We start from the raw sequence: 22341 nt of genomic DNA on the forward strand, positions 1-22341 counted from the left end.
GCTTCTAATTGTCAGATGCAGAGTAACAGTTGATTTCCAAAAATGTTGCCACACAAACTTAAACGGCTCGGCCTCTTTGTTTCGTAAAGGCACTTAGCTTTGACCTGTGAATCAGTCAAACATAAGAAAAATGATTAAACTTAGTAAGGAACTCATTCTGTTTGATACATGTTGCAAAGACGCATCATTTGTTTCCATTTTTCCCCCCTGAAACTATTCAGAGACAGGAAATCGATGTCGAGATTCAGCGTCGGTGGAAGGCTGCCTGCTGATGGAAAAAAAAAAAGGATACCTGAACACACCACAAAGGCCTCATCCAACTGCGAGATCTATGCCTGTGTGAGAGGATGTTATTCTCTAATGTAGCAGGGGGCTGGAATATATTTGGATGCCAAGGAGGGAAGCCATGAGACCACATTGATCAAACAATTCATCAGATTAATTGATCAATAAATCGCCGCATGCTTTGTGCTTTTGGGTTGTGTCATACAGCGCCGGTCTCTCTTGAATCATAGCTGTCTGCTCGTCTTCACCCCCACTTGGCCGGGTTCTTGTGAGAAAGCGTTTCTTGTTTTGGAGGCGGAGATGACAAATGAGAGGAGACTTTGTGTGACATGTTGATTTAGTTGCTTTCTGTCATCACTGCTGCCTCCCTTCTGGTGCAGTCATTGGCTGCTACAAACAGCCAATCAGAGTGGTATGTCTTGCAGGCAGATCTCCATTCCACAAGTTGAATCAGCTGGAGACAAAAAAATAAATAAAGGAATAAATCCACAGCTGGATTCTACTGTGCCGATGGTGCATTATACTCTGAAGGCTGATGTTCCCAGCGGCTGATTGTTGGCAAAGCGTAACAGGATCTTTCTCTGGAATCATTTTCTCTTACATCCAAAGTCGGAATTGAACATACAAGCACTGAAAGGAGTTGCGTCGACATTTGGCATTTTGGATGCAAGCACCGGAGGAAGATGAAACGGCACGTTTTGACAGTCAGATTTTAGGAAATAAATTGAGACGTTTATGTAACCCGAGAGAAGAACGTCAGCGCTGTAAGCACCTGCGCTGTCAAAGCAGTTGGAAACACCGATGAACACAATTAAAGCGGTGCAGTCAATCATAGATACATTTAATTTTTATTCAGATTTTGCCTTAGTTGAAAGTACAAAGGGAGACAAGTCAGATGTTGTTTCTTGTTGCATAAACTTGCCTCATTTTGCCTACAAAAAGGAATCTGTGTAAGTTTATTCTCTGAATATGATGTAATTATTACACTGATCCATCACTACATTTAAATATGAGTACATGTTAATGCTGACTGCTTGTAAGTGTGGTCCAACAGTGTTTTTACGTCTCGACTGCAGCTGCTGTTCCTGTTGACAGCTTTGTGCTGACGTTTTCCCTGCAGACGTTTTGACTTGTCGCAGCAGGAAAATCACGGCGGTTGCTAATAACATTAACAATGGATCTGTTCTGCTCAAATGTCTCCGCGAGCCCGGATGAACAACAACACCACCTGAAATGGAATTGGCATTTATAGCCATCCTTTTCCCCACCGGAGCAAAGAAGAAAATGTGTTCCACGACGAAGGCCCCTCTGTGGTCAGCCGTGACATTTTCTGTGCTGTTTGTGTTTTCATAATGGATCGAAAGCTCTCCTACAACATCTTCCATATCCTTGTAAAAGCTGGTCCCAAAGTCGCATATGTGCGCCGTGTCCATCTCTCCGGGCTTATGTAACCTTGTTTGCTTCAGGTGATGTGCAGGTGATGACAGTTGTAGCAGCTCCAGGGCCAGAGCGAAGGAGTCTTCAAAGAGATTAACTCAGCTTGATGCTGACATCAGAGAGAGAAAAGGTCGCTCTTGCTTGTTGATTTGTGTGTGTGTCCACCTGATTCTGTAAAGGGAGGACGGATTAAGACGAGGGGAATACATTGAAGCAGGCTTTGTGGGTTGGAGGAGTGTCTGTTTGGCTCCTCTCGCTTCCATTGATTGCTTTGTCTTCCCTCTCTGCTGTTGTTGGACATGTTTGCTCTTTGCTGACCTGTTGAGAGAGAATGAGCCCACAGAGCTTTATTATAGACCATAAATCTGCTTCGTTTTGTCACTGTGAATTGATAAGAGGTGGTTCCAATAAAGCTAACAAACCCTCTAGGTGCCGCTGCAGCAGTTGTTAGTTCAGTATGAGACTTACTTAGTTGATGGGGAAATGTATCTCTTTCTTTCAGCTCATTCCCACTGCTTCTGTTGCTGAGCTGGTTCATGACAAACGGAAGACAAGTGGTGCTTTCGCACAGGTAGCCTGAATGAAGCTGTAAGTACATTTTCGCCGTGCTCAGGCTCAGGAGGGCTCGTAGCAACTGAGGAAGATCGGAAATTACAGTCAACACCAGTTGCTTGAAAGGCTAATATAAACTCTCTGTAGTTTGTAATCCCATTTATTACGCAGCGTTTGCTCGTGTGTGTGTGCTGCCTAATTGTGTTTGTGGGGAGGCCCCCGTGCACTGTAGTGAGACAAACCCTAAGATCCAACATTTCATTTAACAGCCAGCTCAGACGTTATTGCCCACTGAAACCAATTAAAAGCACTTTTAAGATTGTCTCAGATGGTAAAATTGTAGTCTGACTGGCTGGCTTGGCACATAAAAGTTTTTACTTCTTGGTTAAGTTACTGGGAGATTACTGACTGTCAGCTCCCTCTGTTATTGGTGTGAATGAATTAGTTCAGTCTCAGAATAAGTTGTTTATGAAACACAAATTTGTAGCAAAAGTCATCCCAGGGCACTTTACAGAGTAAAGTGTTCTATTCAAGTTTCATTGAATGCAGTCCAATTTGTTGTAACAGTATTGATATAAAGCTAGTTTGAAATAAAATAGCCCAGCTTAGTTTAAGGAAATCAACAGATTGCATTGAATCTTCAGCCCCCCCCATCCTGAGCACGAGTGCTGCAGAGGGCCACAGGGGAGAGGAGAATTCCCTTTTAACAGGACGAGACCTTCAATGCAACCAGAATCAGGGAGGGTGGCCATCAGCTTCAACCAACTGCGGCGGGAAAGTCCATACCATCTGACTGTGGTAAGGCACCACAGCAGTGATGGTCATTGTTATCCAGTTGTTTTTCAACGTGTTTGATGACTCACAGGTTAAAATAAAGCCCAGGTTGATGCAAAGTTATAATGCTTTCAATGTCCATCAATGCTGTTAGTCCGAACAGTAAAAAAAAAGTAGCTGCTGCTGTCTGTGCTCCCTGGAGAGCCTGGTCCCATCTTTACCTCTATGTTTGTCAGCAACAAGCTGAGCTGCACTTTACTAAAACTTCTCACTGATGACATTCTTACATGGAGCTACTTTGTGAACAAAATGTGACAAAATTCTGTGGAAGAGTGTTGCCACAAAACCTTGCGAGGTTTGTAAACAATGCTGCGATGGATAACCACACTCGGCTGGAAGATATTTTCCAGCACTTTGTATTACAAACGAGTCAGCTACTCGGGGACACGGCTTGACTCAGCACTTCTGTTTGCTCCGCTGTGATGTGTATTCTGCTACATGTGCTGCACTTAGAGCTGAGAGAGGTAGTGATGCATTCCGTGTTGCTCTGCTGGACAAACCAGCGATTCTATATCATCCCCAGGCTTCTTACAGGCCAACACGTTTACAATACTGGACTGATGTAGGCCGAATGATTTAGGCTCCGTTTATAAACGAGAGAATGAGGTTCGAGGAAGGTCCTTTGACAGGATGGACGGCCACTTTGATGTCGCAATACCACACCACCCCCCATCACCGCAAGTCTTTATGTGAGCTTGGTTTGTCACACACGCTATATTTACATGCACGCAACAAACACAATTTAATAAGAGAAGTTGGTGAGAGGCAGGTAATCAGAAACCATGTGTAAAACCCTGGCTGACATGCTGTTGGCTAATCAGATTTCTCCCCAACCTCAGTCATATTTCTTAACAGAGAGGGCTTTGGATCTAATTAATTTGGACACTAGTATGCATTACTACACATAACAGTCGACTCTGTCATCCAGCTGCACTTTCCCTGTCTTAAGTCTGTCATGCCAAGTGCCTTTATTAAAGCTCAGTCCTACTTACTGTGAAGTACTCGTTAGGTTATGTTTTTCCACCTGGAATCTAGCCATTTTAATCAGGTTCTCTTAATCCCTTTCCCCCAGTAAAGAAGTCTTACCGTTACCAAAGTTGCTCATGTAAATGCAAACACATGTTCTCTCTCTTGAAATACTCCACACTGAATGGCCGCTGAATGGCAACACTTATTAAATCTGACAGACTCCTCCCTTCCAGCTGGCTCTTACTCCCCCCGAGGCTGCAACTCGGCTGCAACTCGGCTGCATTTCTTAAATCAGAGGTCTGTCAAAACAGCCTCTTTACCGTTAACAGGTGTCAGAAAAGACATTTCTGAGTAGTTTTCCAGTCAGAAACAGGTGTTTCGCAGGGAAGGTTGTGAAAACTGGATTATAGCTGATGCATCATGTGAGTGCACACCTGACTGGTGAACTGAATATGCAGCTCTGTCCTGAATACCTGTAAGAACTAACAGAAGTCAGGTGTATCTGGGCCAGAACACTGTGTGTCCTGCCTCTGACTCGAGAAAGAGCTGCTATGGGGGAAAAACTAGGCCATGCTGTCCTTCTCCTCTCACCTTAGACGCGTGCACTTAAATGCAGCACTGTGCATGTTGTGCTTCAGCACAAGCAGTGTTTTGACATTTTAAAGTATTAAATCTCCTTCTGTAATTCCAAAGCTACAGCGTGGCCTTTCTCTTCCATTTGAGGTCTTGTTGCAACCTTTTGACTCGCTGTCGTGTGCTGTTCATCCTCTACTCTTTCTTTTAGCAAACCCATGCGTTGCAACGCACGTCTGCACATTGAACATTTCATGGATTCTTGGATTGAAAGAGAAGATACATTTTCAACTGTCAACGTGCTTTTCATTTTGCTCAAAACAAATGATGCTGTCTTCTTTTGTCACAGCTCAGTATCTATACTGTGCGCTTTTTTTTTCTTTCCACCTTACAGTAAAGCTCTCGATTTGCAGTCTAGCTTGACTGTCTTTCTTTTCTCACAAAGGCTGTTCGTGACTCCCTCAACTGCAACCCCCCCCCCACCTCCCAGGACTGTGCTCTAAATAGATCCCTAATGTATCTGTGAACAGTCAAAAGGTTGGTATGGCATTTTAACCCTGGAGTGTGGTCCTTTTCTTCTCTGTGATGTGTCACAGCTCAGTGGTTTGTGAAACCAGGTCCCACTGAAAATACACCAGAGCGGTGGCAGTGGTTGTGTTCACTGTAGTTCTTAATTGGAAGAACATTTTTGAAAGTAAACAGGATGCAGGGAGTTTGAACTGTGTGGTGACTGTTGACAAACCTGATTATGCATCGGCCGCTGTGTGTGTACAGATTTACTCGCTGTGTGTAATATTTCTAATTGTTTTCATGTGCCATGGTTCCACTTGAAAATTTCTAGGACCTAAAAGGTTCCTTTCAGCCGTTTATTAGAGCACAATGGATTTTTTTATTTTTATATTTTTTCTTGCTGAATTTGACTAAATGTTGCCCACACATAGATTTCACTTAGCAGGTGAATTAATGACCACAAAAGTACATTTGCTGACCACCTTTCAACATTGTTTTTACTTTTATTCTAATACCGAGGGCAAAACACCATCCGCAACTGACTGCTACATTGAGTATAGGTGCTAATCAGTTTTTCGGCTCTCTGGGTTATTTGTTGCGAGTCGGTCAGCCACTCGAACCAGAACTTGAAGCAGGTTAGAGAACTAGTGCATGTGCTGATTCGCAAAGCTGGCAGAGGCTACAGATTAGATCAGCGATGTCATAAAGTATGCCTGTGATGAGATAACAGCCTTCAAATGCCAGCTTCAGCTTCAGTTGGAGTGTGTCCGCGGGACGAGAGACTCGCTGAGAGGCAGCTGAGTACATTATTTATCTGTCACAAATTTCACAGTAGCATCATGTATCCGTGCAAGTAGAATCAACTTTTCTGGGGAGCAGAATTATTAAGCAAACTGATTCTGTTGTCAACTGAGAATAATATACAACAGTGATGCCATAAAAGGACGCGCACCTGCAACAACGGTATGAAGGAGATACTAGCCATGCTGCCGTTAATTGTCATTTACGTGGAGTTAGGGTTAGAAAAAAACACTGAGTCAGTGCAAGAGGAGTTATGCCAAAACGGATTTAAATGGATGAAATGCTAGTAAGTTAAGAGATTTCTGGTGCTATTGCCTAGATTAGCTACTTAGATGGACTGGCTCCACCCATTTCTTAGCTTTCTAGAAGACTTCTCTTTATTGTAGAATAACTTGCCATGCAAACTGGAGCTAAGGTTCCTAGCTCTTGGAGAAAGTTCCTGTAGTGGAAACATGGCTGTAATAATGTGGAGGTTAACTTGGTGTCAGCTTGTCCAACTGAATTACAAAGAGGTACATAAAATTACAAAAAAAAAAAACACATTTAGTTATACTTCAAAATACTTTATATATAACTAACTTTATCAACAGTATATTGTTTATGTTTTTTTTCATAAGTTTCAGGATAAATTAACAAAAAGAGCACCGTATGAGGAGAGGTTTGCCTGTTTTTACGAAATATAGGTTTTTACCTTTTCTATTTTTTTCAGTCCACCATTTCATTTTACACAATACAGCTTTTTTCTTAAATTAGGAAGGGCTGTTACACGTGTTGTTTGTGTATTTATTTGCACAGCTGCGCTTTGTGGTGCAGGAAGAAGAAAACCAGAGGGGTTTTAATTTGATTCAGCCTTTGGTTGATTCGATTCAGTCATTTGATTGTAAGTGCTTGTGTCATCGTACGTGTGTTTCATGTGTTGTATATCGCCATTCGGTCTAGAAATACTGGGATATGAAGTGTGGTTCATACTGTCAGCCCTTTAGCCACACTGGGCTGATCTGCGCACACAAGTATGTGCAACTTGTTTAATTTCTGACCACAGCAGTCTACAAAGTCAGCATAGAGTCACAAAACAGCAGACCTGCTGATAATTAGGGGTGGAAAGTTTACAGTAATAATGACACTGGTTCTGCTCGTTTCCTCCCTGCTTACCACTCATTGAGTTTCAGGGTTCAGGACCATGGACAGCACTGAAGCTGTGACTTGTAGTAATAATAACCCGAATGAAGACAACATAATCAACTTTTCTCACGTCCAACAACAACCACAGGAAACTGTCCTCCGCCTCTTTCCTCCTCCACCACGCTCGATCTGCTCCCTGCAGCTCCTCAGAACACCTTTCCGCATCATGTCACATTCAACATTTAAGACGTGCTGTGTTCAAGCAGAAAATATTTGACACAAACAACCTACCGCAAAACGTAAAAATCACACAATAGATTCAAACACTCCTTCTCATAATTGGCATTCTGGAAAAAAAAATCTGCATGAATGCATAAGCTTGAGGGCCAATGGCAGAAAATACCGTCCTAGCTTTTCATGCGCTCACTTACCACTGCAACTCTCTAGTTAATCCTGTTAGTAACTCCGGCCTGGAGGCTAAAACCAACAAGTCCTTTTTATTACCGATTCATCTGCAAATTACCGTAAAAAGTGTCCTTCACAGCTCATTAGTATTAACAGTGAAGTCTGCCCAGAAGTAAAAGGATAAGCTCAAAGTAGCTGCCCAACAGATCTTTACGCAGAGATTTTATAGTACAAATAATCTGAGACAGAGAACAACACACACTATAAGATGGTACCAGCACAAATCACTGAGAAAAAAAACAACTGCCCCCCCTCCCTCCCATGAATAAAATCCTATTTTTTTCCGCCTCTAACAGACACCCAACTGTGAAAGCAACATTGTTGTTGACATCCTGAAACTACCTTTTCACGTGCTGGTTGATGACCTTTTAGGGGTCGACTAGAGCTGTCCAATAAATCCATTCCTTTCTCACTGTGGAAACGTGACACGACGCTGCAGGAATAACTTACACTAAGACTGACTTTTGGTGTAGACGATCCATACGTATTGTCTGGACCCTGATGTAATAATAGGCTAGAAGAGTCTAAGTTCAGCACTGTGCTGGTACTAATGAGCCAAGACATGATGCACACACAACTTGCCGATTCTGGCCCGGGAGTTGTGAATCACAGTGACTTAATTATGCTGAAACAGGGACTAGATGATGTGGCAGCACTGAAACGTAACAGAGTAAAACACTCGCACACACAGAGGATCCATTGCCATGGTAACTTCAGAAGTTTTCACATGGTCCAGATGATGTTTTTTGTGAGAGTTTCCGTGCTACGGTACAGAATCAGCCTCTGAAGTGTCCTCGTCTTGCTAAGACAGACTTAGTCTTGACAGCCTTTAGTGCTATATGGCCCCCGTAGTGTTGAATATGCTTTTGGGCCTTTTTGTTTGTTACCTAGATGGTGGTGAGCCAAGACTTACTTTCTTCATTAGAAGTTATACCTTCATGTTAATGAATATAATGGCTGTTTGTCATTATAGATTTAGAATTGGATTAATTTAGTTGTGGAGGCATTGGCTACTTTTAGGCTCGAGCTGTCTGTCAGTCGTGACTAATTTAGTTTAAAGAAATTCAAAAGCTCTTCCACTCCTCGCAACACAAATTTTGAATTTCAACAGTAGATTTAGTTATTCTACCTACTTTTTTTTTTTTTAGTTGTTGTGGTATTTTTAAACATTATATGGTCAGAACTCGGGTTGCAAATTTCCAGGAATTTATGAGAATTAAGTGAATAAACTGGAAATGTTCCAAATTGAAGGTTTGCAATATATAAGTACAGTTGGTAGAAAAAAAAAATACATGTATATATATTTAGCATGATCTTGGCTAAAACAATGCAAATACAGTAGGGTGTCTATGCTATTCCTCAATCACAGGCACGTGGCACACTACTTACTGTAGGGCTGTTGAGGCCACAATAGTGCATTCTTCAGTCACAAAAAACAGATGATTTTGATACTCTTTTGAGCCACACCTTTGAGCCCAAAGGTTACATTAAGTCAAATAAGTTTTGATGATATTGTTAGGTCGATATATATTTGATTGATGGTGTTTATCTAGCATCTATTAAATCAAAATGTATTCAAACAGCAGCTAGCTAACTGATAAACCAAATATGCAAAATCTAAGCTAGCTAGCACCCTCACATTAAAGAGGCTATCTAATCATGGTGCTAGCTGCCTCAAATGTGATGCTCTTTCTTCTGCCTCCTGCTAGACCGTTTTTTTTAATCATCTTGTGCAACTGAAAAAATGCTACATATGCGATCCCGTGCGTGTCTTTGTTTAAGTGTAAATGATCTGCAGTGGACATTTACTGGAAATTTCCTGCCCCTTTTCCAAACCCAGTCAGAATACATTTGTTGTCAGCAAATAAGTGTATTGGGTTTGGGTGTCGATTTCTCTGGGTATGGAGAAAGTTGGATTTCTGCACCTGTCCTGGAAAACGTGAAAAGGGGAATTTGATAGATCTGCTCAAACACAACAGAAAACAGAGAAACACTATGAGTGAGCTATGTTATACATTTCAACATCGTTGAAACAAATGCAAATACCAGAAAATACTAGACACTCAAAAAGCCGCTTTCACCTACAGGTTCAGTGGTAAATAACGAGAGTAGCAGCACAAGTAGGAAAAGACAAGGAAAAATGCAGTTTCTGAGGAAGTAGCAAAACTACAGTGTGGTGCAAAAATCTTTCTCCCTTTATATTCTTTAGATATTCCCTGGAAAAACAGAAATGGATGCAAACATTAATCTAAAAAACATCAAATAAGCTAAAAACAGAGTGTGCAGTTCTAACGAGCTTGAAAGTCAGTAGTTGGTATGACCAGTCTTTGCAACAGGCATCTAGTCCCTCTAGTTAGATGCCTTTTTAATGCTTGGATAATTCATAGGTCAGGGTCAAGTGGCTTAACAGGCAAAAGATTCTTCCCTCTGAAAATGGTCGGGGAAAAGGACTGGAGTCAAAATTCCAAACAAAAACTTTAGGAGAACCCTCAGAAAGCCTGGAGACCTACTGCTCAAGACTACTTTAAAGGATTGCAGGAAGTCTGGCTTCCTGGAAGCAGAATACTGTCCAAAGGGCTGGATAAAGACTGCAGTGTCGTCATCCACATAAGTCGGGGAAGTACTGTAGAAAGTAGAGGATCGATAAAGGTTTTTGAAGTGATCACGCACGACTGCTCAGGAAAGAGAAAAAAAAACTGTCATTTCTCTCAGCTGATATTGAAGCACCAAATTGCACTTTGGCAGCTGATGTGCACATCCCTAATCTGTGCCTTCTGTTGATGTTCCCCAAGGCACCAACCCATCCAGTTCACTCTAATTTGATAAGTAACCGTAGCAACAAGGTATGGTGTAGGAGTCACAAGCCCCTTCAGTTGTTTGTGAATAGAAGTTCATCACATTAGCAAGACACACACACACACACACACACACACACACACACACACACACACACGCACAGAGTCTTGAAATAGCCTTAATGGCTGCTTTAATTTTTCAGTAGTAAGACTCTTTTGTGTTATCCTAAAAGCTGCCCACCAGATGGAAATTAAAAAACAAAAAACAAAAAGCCACTCTGAAGGTAATTAATGCACATCCAAGAAGACTGGAGATGGTACAAGCAAATGACTCACCGCTGGAATTTGGTGCATAGTTGCACCGGCACATCCTCCGTGTCTCTGTAGCCGTAGCTCCCTCTCCAATTATCAGCAGAGATCCATAGCAGAAACTGTCGTGCCTGTGAGGACGCTGGGCTCTGTAGTGCTCATGAATATTCATGCGCTGCTCTGGTTAGAGAGCCCCAATTTAACTCGTATTAGCGCTCCAGTGTGCAAGGAGAAAATAATGATGATAGCTGTACACTGATGATAGTGATTTAAGTCAACAAGTTCATCAAATGTGGCCCTCAGCGCGCTGCCGAGGCACTTTCCTGCCGTGCCAGTGTGAAATATAAGACTGCAAAGATTCTTAGGGGTTTTTATTTAGATTTTTTTTCATTTGCTACATGCAGATATCTTACAAAGGCAGTTACCCGTAGTTTTTCCTCACTATAAACAATCAGGGGAAGTTGACTGACTCATATTACTGACAGTACTTTGTAGAAGTGCTTGACAAGGAATTCCTGTCGACTTGTCTGAGGTGTCATAGAACACTAAAATTAGTAAATTAAAATGATAAGTTAATATTTGATGATGCGACTGTCTGGAGTTACATCTGAGTAAATCCAAAGAAGTTCAAACTGTTCGCTTTCAAGTCAAACTAAAAAAAAAAAGCGCACACAAAGACTTGGTGTCAATGTAATATGTCATAAAACCCTATGAGATGTCAAATCAAGCAATAGCCTCATAGATTTTCACTGTAAAATCATTTTGTGGGATGCCATGTACAGCAAACGCTCAGCCGTGAAGTTACCATGGCAGAGCAGCTGGAAATACAGATCCACCTCAGAGTTTTGACACTGAAGACAGTGACAATGTTCATTCACTACATTCACACCTACGCGACAGACCTCACAAGTGTGAGCCTGAAGGGCGTAGAAAAGAGCAGGAAAGCTGAGAAATGGGTAAAATGTCATCCATCAGAGAGATTTATTATTTTTTCTCTTTTTGAGAGGAGAACAAGTGGAGAGCTGTGCCATTGTGCTGGTAAGTTACCCATGTTGGCTAAACATTACTAAAACTGCTTGCAGGACTGAAAAGTCTGCCATCACATGTCAGAATATATCAAAGAAATAAGAGAGGTTGTATACTGCTGGAATATTAAACACGGACAAAAGCTGCACCCAATACCTGAGGATCAGCTGGAAGACTGTTAGTCATGTCACACATTTTTTGATGAAGCAAAGCTGTGTTTTACAATGCATGAGTGGGGGAAGGAAATCAAGAGAGAAGAGAGCGAAACAAAAGATTCAACTAGAAAACATGACTGAGGATACGCTGTTTGATCCTCTGTTGCCGTAGGTTTGTACACCTGTGCGGCAGCCTGACTCAATCACTGTCATTTACTAATCTCACATGATTCTGGCTTCTACATCACGCCTGTCACTCCATAAAGCATCGGAGCACATAATAGTCTTGTCTAAAACGAATACCACACACGGTCAATTTTGTTGTTACAGCTGAATCCGTTAAGTCCCGTCTCTTCACCGGCACAAAGCGCATCCAGGCTGAAAATGGCTCTGTTAGCGCTCCTAAGTCAGAAAAGCTCTGTGTCTTGAAAGGCGTTTGTGCCACCTGCACGAACAAAATGGTTTGAGGATGAAAACTGCATGAAAGCCCTACTAATATGGTCTCAACCCAAACTCCACTGTCACTTATACTGCTTTGGTGACAAAGGAGGCATTTTTAGGAGTGTTGCTCTGACTTGATACTTTTTCTGCATTTTTTTTTAATGTTCACATTTTATAAATTGGTAACTTTCAAACACACATTTGCCGCTAATGTTACACATGTACTTATGCATGTAGCACGTTGCTCTTTAGCCTAAAATGTAATGTTTTGCAGAGAAGGCTAAGTTAATTCTTTCATTTTTACCAAACAGCAATTGAAACAACAACTAAAATGGTAATTTAAAAAAAAACAAAAAACATTTCAAGTCAATTTAATTTTTATTCTTTAAGGTAAATGATATAATGATATTTGATGTTTGCTATGCAGAATAAGTGGTTTGTTGCACTTTATGATAGTTTTCTCGACAAAAAAATCTTAATAGCGAAAAGACAAAACACATATTCTTTCATGATCAGGAGTAATGGTATTTTAGGTAGATTCTCTGAAATTCATAACTTCATCCAAATTTGTCAACAACCTGAATATAGCTTGATTTGCACCACAACCTCCTCTATTAAGATGATCTTCAAGCTCAACGTGCTTAAAATCCAGCTGGCTGCTAATGTAATGACTGCAGCTAGCACATATCTCTTTATCACCATCCAAGACACGCAGCCTTCCCTTTGCTGATCAAAAGAATGTGTCTTTCCCCTATGCACTTTAACAAGAGTCCCATCAATAAAGATCAGAGCGAGGTCAAGATCAGGATGGCCTTTAACCGGCGTTCACGCTCGGAAAATCCCAGTGGCAGATTGAGAGGAATTTTTCAGTAAGTCCTTGTGTTGCTGCCTCTCTCGGTCCATTCAGTTGGATGTTCAGTATGAAAGACTCTGTGTGTCCCTGCAGCAGCTCTACTACTACACACCATGAAATATGGCTTACTGCTGCCTTTGAATATTCAGTGATCATGTGGTTGTTTTCATAATGCAGATCTTACAGTGATCTTGATTGCACAATCAAGGGTCACACGAGCTCAGTCTGATCCTTTTGATGTTGCCTGTGTGGCGATATTAAACTGCGGCGGTGACAACTTGATGTTAGCATAAAGCCCTTATCCTTTCCAACTGTGTCATCTGTCGATGCTACGAAGCTTCCAGGCATGCGGCGTATTGGTTGTGTGCACTGTGTTTGCAAATGGAAACACGCCGGCAAAATCAGAGTAGTACTTTGTACGCATAGTGATGATGTAGCGCAGAGCAGACAGCGTGGGATAGGAATATAAGCAGGAAAAGGATCGATGCTAGGAGATTTCTTTTTATGCCAGTCCAATCTTATGAGTTTTATTTTCAGTTTTCTTAATCATAATCACCCACCCATTATTTCAAAATTCAGGTATGGAATGCATCGCTATATCCAGTGATGATGTTAAGTGCACACTGATGTGGGGCTGAGTCGCCTCTGTTTGGCGTGGGGGGAATTTCCAAAGAGGAAAAGCAGCGGGTCAAAGAGAATGTCAACTGCCCTGACAAGGAAATACTGAGTGGTGAAAAGGGACCTGGCTCCATTGAATTTGGTGCTATTGCATAGATCAGTCCGCTGAGCGCCGCTGACATCATAGGTATTGGTTTTGCCTCCCTATCAGGATAGGGCTTTGCCTGCCGCACGGTCCCTGGTAGCGCCCTAGCTCTGTTCAGTTCAGGTGACAGCAGAGCAGTATCGTTGGTCCAGTTTATTGATCACTTAGGGATTCTCTTCCAGTTATCCTCTTGGGGGAATCAAGGGTGAAATTGGAGGCAGCAGAATGGAGAATGAGATGTTGTGGGTGATGCTTTGATTTACAGAGGAATGCATCTCCTTGCGTACCTCCCCCTTAGTGGTTGTAAAATACATTTAGTGGTTTATATATTCAACGCTCAGCTTTAGCTGTCAGTTTTTCAAAATGGGCAGTATTTTATAAATAATGCTTTTTCTACTGGAAAAGTCCAGCTGAAGCTAATGGTCAGGGCATGGTGACATATTGGCTATTGACTGAGCTAATATGTCACCTGTATTTAATCCCACCTTGACTCTTAAGCTGATGACATTGCATCACTAACAGAACCGCTTGTTATTTAGCTGTTTTTGCTGCAGAAGCTGTCCAGCATCTCCTTGTGCTGGACCACGGGATGGTGTTCGTATGAGTGGAAGTCATTGCTTCTGATCGATGGCCACTCCTCCTCCTCGCTCACTAACCTCCTTGTGCCAGGAGCAGTGACCGTGATGGGGATTAATAAAGAATGTCTCATGAAAATTCCATTATCTTAGGATTCATGATTAATGCACAAACATGACTATAAAGGCCAAATTTCTATTAATTTTATGTATTCTTGGAATTTCTGTCTGTTTCAGCAGATTCTTCCTTTGTTTGATATGAGTTTTTAATTACAAGCACTTTAACAGAGATGCACTTTTGGAATTTTCATAGAAGTTGGCTAATTATGAAAAACAAAAAAGAACAAAGCACATTTTTTGACAGACTGCGTTAGACCCAAAAACTTTCACTCGTATTTGCAATCAGCAACCTTAATTACCCCCTTCATGGTGTGTTTCTTTTTGCTCTTCACGGTATCCTCCACGCAGTTTGCCTCATCGAGCCTTCTCTCTTTGCTCTTTCATCATCCACTGTATTACAGTTGATTTAAAAAAAATTCGATATCTTGTTAGTTTGAAATGAGCTGTAAGGGGTTTGCTCTTGTTCTGGTAACTACAATCGCGTTCATTTTTGCTTCAGATATAAGATGACTCGACACTTTCAGGCCTTTGCTCAGCCTGCGTTTTAAGCTGTTAAAAGGATCACGGATCAAAAGAAATCTCGAGATACTGCTTTAGAAAACACCTTCTTTGTTAATGGTGTACAACTGCGAGTGGAAATCAGAAACTCAAATGTTTGCGCCCATTTGACGCCAATTACCAGTTGTCAAAGCGGCATAAAGCTGAAACGCACATTTGTTCATATAGGAATTTATTGGTCACACTGTTGGGCTGATAAAAACTTTGCATTAACGTCTCCCTGACCTTTGAAACCCACCTCAGCTCGGTCAACGGAGCCACTCCAGTCTGCCAAATTGCTGGTCTGTGTCACAGTAACCTTCAGGGGTTAATAGGTAAGTATTTGTGATCATGTGGTCATGTGAGCAGAATCATATCAATAAGTAGTAAAAAAAAAAACAAACCCAGAAATACTTGGTATTGGATCCAGTTATTGGCTCGGTTGATAAAAGGTCAACAGCCAAAGAATCATCAAAGGTAGCTTTGAAATTCCAGTACGGGACTGGGTTAAACACATGTGGAATCACCAGCTCTCCCCCCTTTGCTGCTCGCACCCCACTCTGAAACTCCCTCTTTTGATGCAACTTAACACAGTCAATCAATAACAGCTTCCCCACAGAAGCCAAACACCCATGGAGGAACCATTTGGTGCCAACTCAGCACACCGTCCCTGCGTGTGAGCAGCTCGCAGCCCCCAGAGTGGGGGGGGAAATCTTCTCCTGTTGCCTTCATGATCAAACAACTTGAGTTGCCTGCAGCATTTGGTTCTGGCTGTTAGTGCACGGTCCAATGAAACCTGAGAGTGCTCCAAGGCTCCAGCACGCTGTAGAAGCGCTTGTTTCCTATTCAGCCTCGCTCACAGCTACCTCGTCGGATTCTCTGGAGTACCACTTGACCGTGATACGACACAATTTACAAATGCATTCAGCAGGGTTTCATTGATTCCAGGCAGATTTTCAGAAATGTTATCTGAAGAGCAGATAAAGGTAACAGAAGCCTTTTTTTTTTCCTCAGCGTCATGCATCATGAAGAGTCTGCCTGTTTGCTTAACAAATCGCTGCCCTCCGTCCTTCAATCATTTGTTTCAACAGCTGCTTTTTTGTTGGACCTAGAAAACAGTAATGGCCAAACCAAATTTGTCAATATATTTGACAGGTGACGAAAAGTGTTGCAGTGCAGCATTTGGGCCTGCGTGAAGCTCTTTTTTGCACTTCACCTCTGGTGTTTGGTTTCACTGCTCAGCCATCACACAGGCAGCTCACTATATGTTGTGATATATATTGACACAAAGGACCTCCATTACCTCCCTCTCAGTTCTTCTTCCCAGCATGTGTTAGTCAGCCTACCACAGAAAGCGAATGTAACAGGAAAACAACAAGTCCGTCCAAATTATCCTCTTATGGTGGATCAAGGCCCGAACCTTTTTTGCTCCTTAATCTGAGGTCCTTTTAACGGAGTGGGGATGCCTTTGTTTTGCCTCACATTACCCAATGACTCATGCTTCCAGGAAGCGTTACAGAAGACTGGCTTCATGGATCAATCATGGAAAAAAAAAAGGTGGATGGCTATGATTGGGCTGTTAGAGGATGGCGAATGAACATTTCGTGACTTTCCTTAGTAAATATCATCTGACACATGACATCCACAGGGAGTCTGAGTGCTGTGTGAGTGGTTGAGCTCTTCATTTTGACGTCAGATTCGGGTTTTGTTTATCTTTGTGGAAAGTGAACTCATGTGGAGAAAGTTTTACAGTTGGGTGAATCCTCTTAAGGGCTGGTAACTTAATGGTCATGGTTATATAATCTGACCTTTTTTTTATTTTTGACTCACAAAAAGGGTTAAAAAAATCTGATGGGGGGTAATCTCTTACAGATTATATGATACTATACGATAAATTAGATTAATTCACATATTTCCTTAATTTTGACATGATGGATTGTTTGTCTTTAGAACATTATAACACTGTGTTTCAAATAAATAATGTACTTTACATATGATTACCTGTCTTTTCTATTCCAAGTCAAAATCCTCAAGTTTTACTGGAGAATACAAGGTAAAGTCTTCGATCAGATCCAAAGGAATAAAGCCGGTTTTAATACAAATGCAACAACAGAAACACCCTCTATACTGCAGCCTTTCCTTTCCTGTGTGTGTGTGTGTGTGTGTGTGTGTGTGTATATAGTAAATAATTCTTCTCATCACTTTAGCTGAGTGAAGCAGATGCCCAAAGCACAGCAGCTTTGTCCAGCTGTTTAATGATATGGCTTTTAATGTATTCTCCCCACTGTCTGTTATGAATTAGTCTTCACTCAGTCCCCACAATGTGAGTGCTTCTGTTAATACTAAAACAATGACATTGCCTGTGTGGCCTTCTGGAAACGAGGCAGTTGGAAAATATCCGCTTTCCAGAATCCAGTCATGCCCAGTGAAATGGACATCGAGGCTTGAATATGGTTCGGATGTGCAACTTGACCATAAATCTAATGCGTTAGAGCAGTGTGATACGCTTTAAATCTACTTTTCTCTCTTTGCACACTGTGTTCAGCTTTGGAAATGCTGCTTGAGAGAAATATTTATAGCCAGTGAGTTGGTAGCAGGGGTCAGTTAATGTAATCGCCTGCCTAAATCCAACATTTTTTCGACCGTGCTTCTTGGCACCATCTTTTGCAGTAAAGGAGGCTTGTTGGTTTTGTGATATCAATCTGTTTGTTTGTGAGGCCAAAGTGGACACGATGGTCCGTTGTTGTAGACTTTGAGTCTGATACTCTGAATCATTGGCGCTGTAAAGGTTGGCACTGGTTCAGATGGTAAAAAGGATTACTGGTGTGACCTGTCTTCGTGGGAGCAGGCTTTTCACACAGTTTGAAGTGCACGCTACTCAGCTTCTTGTCGGATGTTAAAAAGTCAAAATAGCTCCACACCACAGAATTCCTCTAACCCTTCCTTTCAACATTGTCCTATTGTTTTGAGCCTTTGGGCTGTTTCCATTGGGATGTCTTCTTCAGTAACACCGTTGAGTTATTGTTATGGAGTTGCTCAAACACGAGCACGTGGGCTGCCTTCTCTGATCGACCACGCCTCATAATTCTACCCATCGATAAAAAGTTATTTTACTGTTATTGTCTTTATCCTTGTATTGTCCAGCCTTAGCAACATACCACCAGGCTGCAGTGCCATGAAACTAGAAATCTAGAATTGGAAATAAGTTGAAGCGTGAATGAAGTTGAAATGAATCTATCCACGACTTTCCGTGACTGCACCATAAATAAGGTGCAGGGGTAGACATTGTTCCTTGGTCAGTAAGTATTTTTTAGAGTCACGGTTCGGTACTTATTCTCTTTAAGAGTAATGGCCCAAATAAAAGACAAGATTGAATTAATGCCGAAATTCATTTGCGGCGAGAGACTACGAAGATGCACAATCAGTTGTTAAAACACAATTTAGAGTAAAGTGATGATTAGTTTTAGGTCTGGCTTTTGAAAGAAAAGACGTGTTCGGAAGGCCGGAAAACAAAAGTCTATGATTGCTTTCTGATGGCTTCTCCTGAACCTTGGGATTGCTTTTGGTTTACTCAAGCGTGCATGGAAACAGATTAGTAAAGAATGAAAGAAGTGAGATAGTGTCTGCAATCCTGACCCATCAGGATGTAAAGTGGGTGTAAATATCGTATTATCCAAAGGACTCTGTCCCTTAAATACTGAAGACAGAATCTTCTCTGAGAACAGGGTGTTTCCTAAGTTCCTCAACGAAGCACAAACATCGGAATGTACCGGCGTGAAAGTCAGAGGAAACATTTCATCATTTTCATTGCTGCTAAATCTGTAGACCCACCAAGACGCAATTACATTTTTCCTCATATTTCACTTAATCCCTTTTCAATATCACACAGAGTTATGTTCATAGTCACGTCTCACTGTGTCAGAACGAGGGTGAAGTCAGGGCCACGCCATATGAGAGGATTAGCCATGTGCTGAGAAGAAGACGGAGAAGGGAGAATCCACGTTAGATTAGCCTCTGCTTTCTCCAGACAAAACACAGACGACACAGCTTTGTCTTTTGTCCAGAAATAGCGAGCATTATGGGATTTACAGGTAGGCTGTAGAGGAGCCCAGCATGTGCTTTTTTACCCCCTCTCTTGATTGCTCTTTGTCTGCACGGACAGGGGCCTGAACAGAGAGCGGTGCGAGCTTCAGAAGCTGACGGAATTTTAGGGCGGAGCTGCATGAGTTAGCATCAGGCCTGCTGTGCCCATATCTGTGTAGAGCAACGCTACACACACACACACACACACACACACACACACACACACACACACACACACACACACACACACACACACACACACACAAACACACCAGAAGCAGAGGCCAGTCTCCATCATTAAAACAGAAGACCAGGAGAAGGTCGGTTAGTGGCCTTCCTTGTCCCCCCCTTCATCAAATGTGTACCACAGCTAATCATTAAGTCATAAATAAGTGCTAATGGCATTGATAATTTTTTTCTTGATGTGATGCAACGATGCAACCCTTAAAAAAAAAGCAACCATTTTAATCAATAAGATAAGATTTAGCATGTGGTACTTAGCAGTTGTTACCACTGCTTATAAGGGCAACTGTTGCACAGCTGTTACTAGTTATAGTTAATTTTTCCAAGTTGCTTCTCTGTTCTCTTACTGCTTGTGTATTTATGCTCGAATAATCAAAAAGTGATATTTTCTTTGTCTGAAACGAAGGAGTTTGCTTTGTCCTTTTGTTTGTAAAAGACCAACAGAGAAACTAGTGTTTCGCTAATCTGGAGTTCAGGTTTTCCTCCATTGACGGATTACAAGGTAATTAGCTTTGTAGCTATAAATTAATTAACAACAGCTGAGGAACGAAGTTGTTTGAATCATTTTTTTAAATGCCTACACATTTCATATCATCATCTTAAGCTGATGGAAGCTTCTTAAAAGCCTTTCATCAGAGCTGGCATGCAGCCTTCCTTTGAAAAGCTAACGCTAACATTAGCTTCAGTAACTACAGTGCAAAGCTAACTGGGCCTAACGCTAAGGTTAGTGCTTCTGAAATTCCTGTGATTATGTTGTTATATATAGATTGAAATTATGTGTGGCACTAATTCAGGTCCTAAATATATTAAAAATAATAACCATTTAAATAATTTGCCACATAATGTGTGTGGGGGAAAAAAAATGCAATTTGATATTTTCCCCGAATTGTACAGCCCCTGCAGGGACAAATTACCCAAAACCTTTCATATAACTATTTATTATTTAGTATTTATCCGCAGCGTCTTTTGAGTTGCATTACATAGGATTTTTTTATTTATCTATGTCCGCTTATATGAATTCCTCATCAAAGATTGTAAAGCTCTTGCCATCAGTCTTACTCAACTACTTCCCACTGGGAATATTGTGATGATTCAATCAAACTGCATATCTGAAACATCCAACTATACTGTGCTAAAGTTTACATTGGAAAAAAAATTAAATGAATGATTGCAGGGCAGTGAGCAGGATCCTGAAATAAGACTTATGCCTCTGCTCTAATGATCTTATATAAGAAGCCACTATTCCAAAGAAGTACTTTCATTTCATGGGATAAGAATAACTCAACAACAGCTGGGCGGATGACTGTGAAATTGCATGCAGATCTCTGTGACTTAATCAGCTGTACTTGTGTTAAGCTCGAAGGTGTTAATCAGCGAATGCAATCGTGCAATAAACGTTAAACATTTGCATGTTATCGTGTTAGCATGATCACTGTGTCTTAGCTTGCAAGTGTTAGCATTTTCTTTACCCACTTAAAATATCTAGACTCCAAAGGCCAATGTATAGATTCTGTGTGCACCTCTGCAGACCAGATCATTAGAACTTTACACATTTGCACGCTACGTCATTCATACCGCACTTCAGTTATGAGCTCATCTTTCAGGCTGCCACGTTCCACAATAAATGATTCCGAGGGACGATGAATGTCATGAATGATCAAAGTGTGGATAATGGATAATCTCTTCGCACACCCCCTCATTAAACCTAATAAGGTCCTTATAAGGTCGAAGCTACTTTTTTTCTTTTTTGTCCCCCAGGTCTACTTGTGTAAAATAGTTTATGTAACCTTAACCCTACATATTAAAACCTATACATCTTTTTTTTTTTAATAACAGGGAGAGATGGAAAAAAAGAGAAAATTTAAACCAAGACACGTAAAAAAAAATCCTGTTTTCACTGGGGATTCAGATGTCAACTATGATAATTTACACCGTTGCTCATCCTGATTGTTTTTACCTTTTTGAATTAGAAAACGCCTTTGTGTGAAAACTACATTTCATCATAGGCTGTTAACCGATTACCTACTGTGTAACTTTTCAGTACTCAGTTGGCCAAACAAAGAGTTTTTGTGAAAAATACATTCCCTGCAGTGGAATTGGGCTGCCGTTTAACGGACATTGGCTGAATCTGCAGCTGCAGGCTAATCCTGTCAATGTCAGATGTGTAGATTGCAGTCAACAAGCTGAATGTCGGCCGATACATCGGTGATACATCAGTTGACATCGGAAGCATTAGCTGGGCTAAACCTCGCAGTTGTTGGCTGCAGTGACAGAGGGTTGAGGCCAACATCCCACTCTTTGTCTCTCCAACACTATTTATAATACACAGGACACAGATGCAGGATCTTTCAGTATAAGACAGTTTATTAAATAAACCTCTTATGAGTCTCCTGACAGAGAAAAATTAGGCTTGAGGCTAGTGTAACTATAAAACTTAATGAAAATCAAACTCACTCCATGCCAGGAGGAAAACGAAAGACTATAAAAGATTATCTTTAAACTCTACGCACTCGTCTAACGAGGCGGAACAAACAAATGACGCTCTCCTGAAAACGGAGGCACTATGAAACTTTACAGAAAACTAAACACTCTCCGTCTAATGGAGGTTCCATGAAATTACAAATCACTAAACGCAACCGCCCCTTTAATGGAGGTGCTATGAAACATTATAAACAAAAGATCACTCCCAAATGGAGGAAACCAAAAGAGACTATGAACTTTAAACGAATCTAAACTATGACTGTGGTTCAAAACTTTACAAACAAAAGATCACTGAAGGAGGAACGCTCAACTTCAAAGGACAAGGTAATCGCGACACTGGAAATGGCGAGGATGATGAACTCTCATAAGACTGTAGCGACACACTGGCACAAGACAAGGGAAACGCAGACTA

At 41.3% G+C, this 22341-nt stretch overlaps 1 protein-coding gene across 1 annotated transcript in view; it reads left to right on the forward strand.

Moving 5' to 3' along the window:
• Positions 1-22341, forward strand: part of LOC140313372 (serine/threonine-protein kinase 32C-like) — a 79149-nt gene that overhangs the window by 3696 nt on the left and 53112 nt on the right. The window lies entirely within an intron of this gene.

Source organism: Leuresthes tenuis, unplaced genomic scaffold (genome assembly GCF_036924035.1).
Source record: "Leuresthes tenuis unplaced genomic scaffold, fLeuTen1.0.hap1 SCAF_8, whole genome shotgun sequence".
NCBI lineage: Eukaryota > Metazoa > Chordata > Actinopteri > Atheriniformes > Atherinopsidae > Leuresthes > Leuresthes tenuis.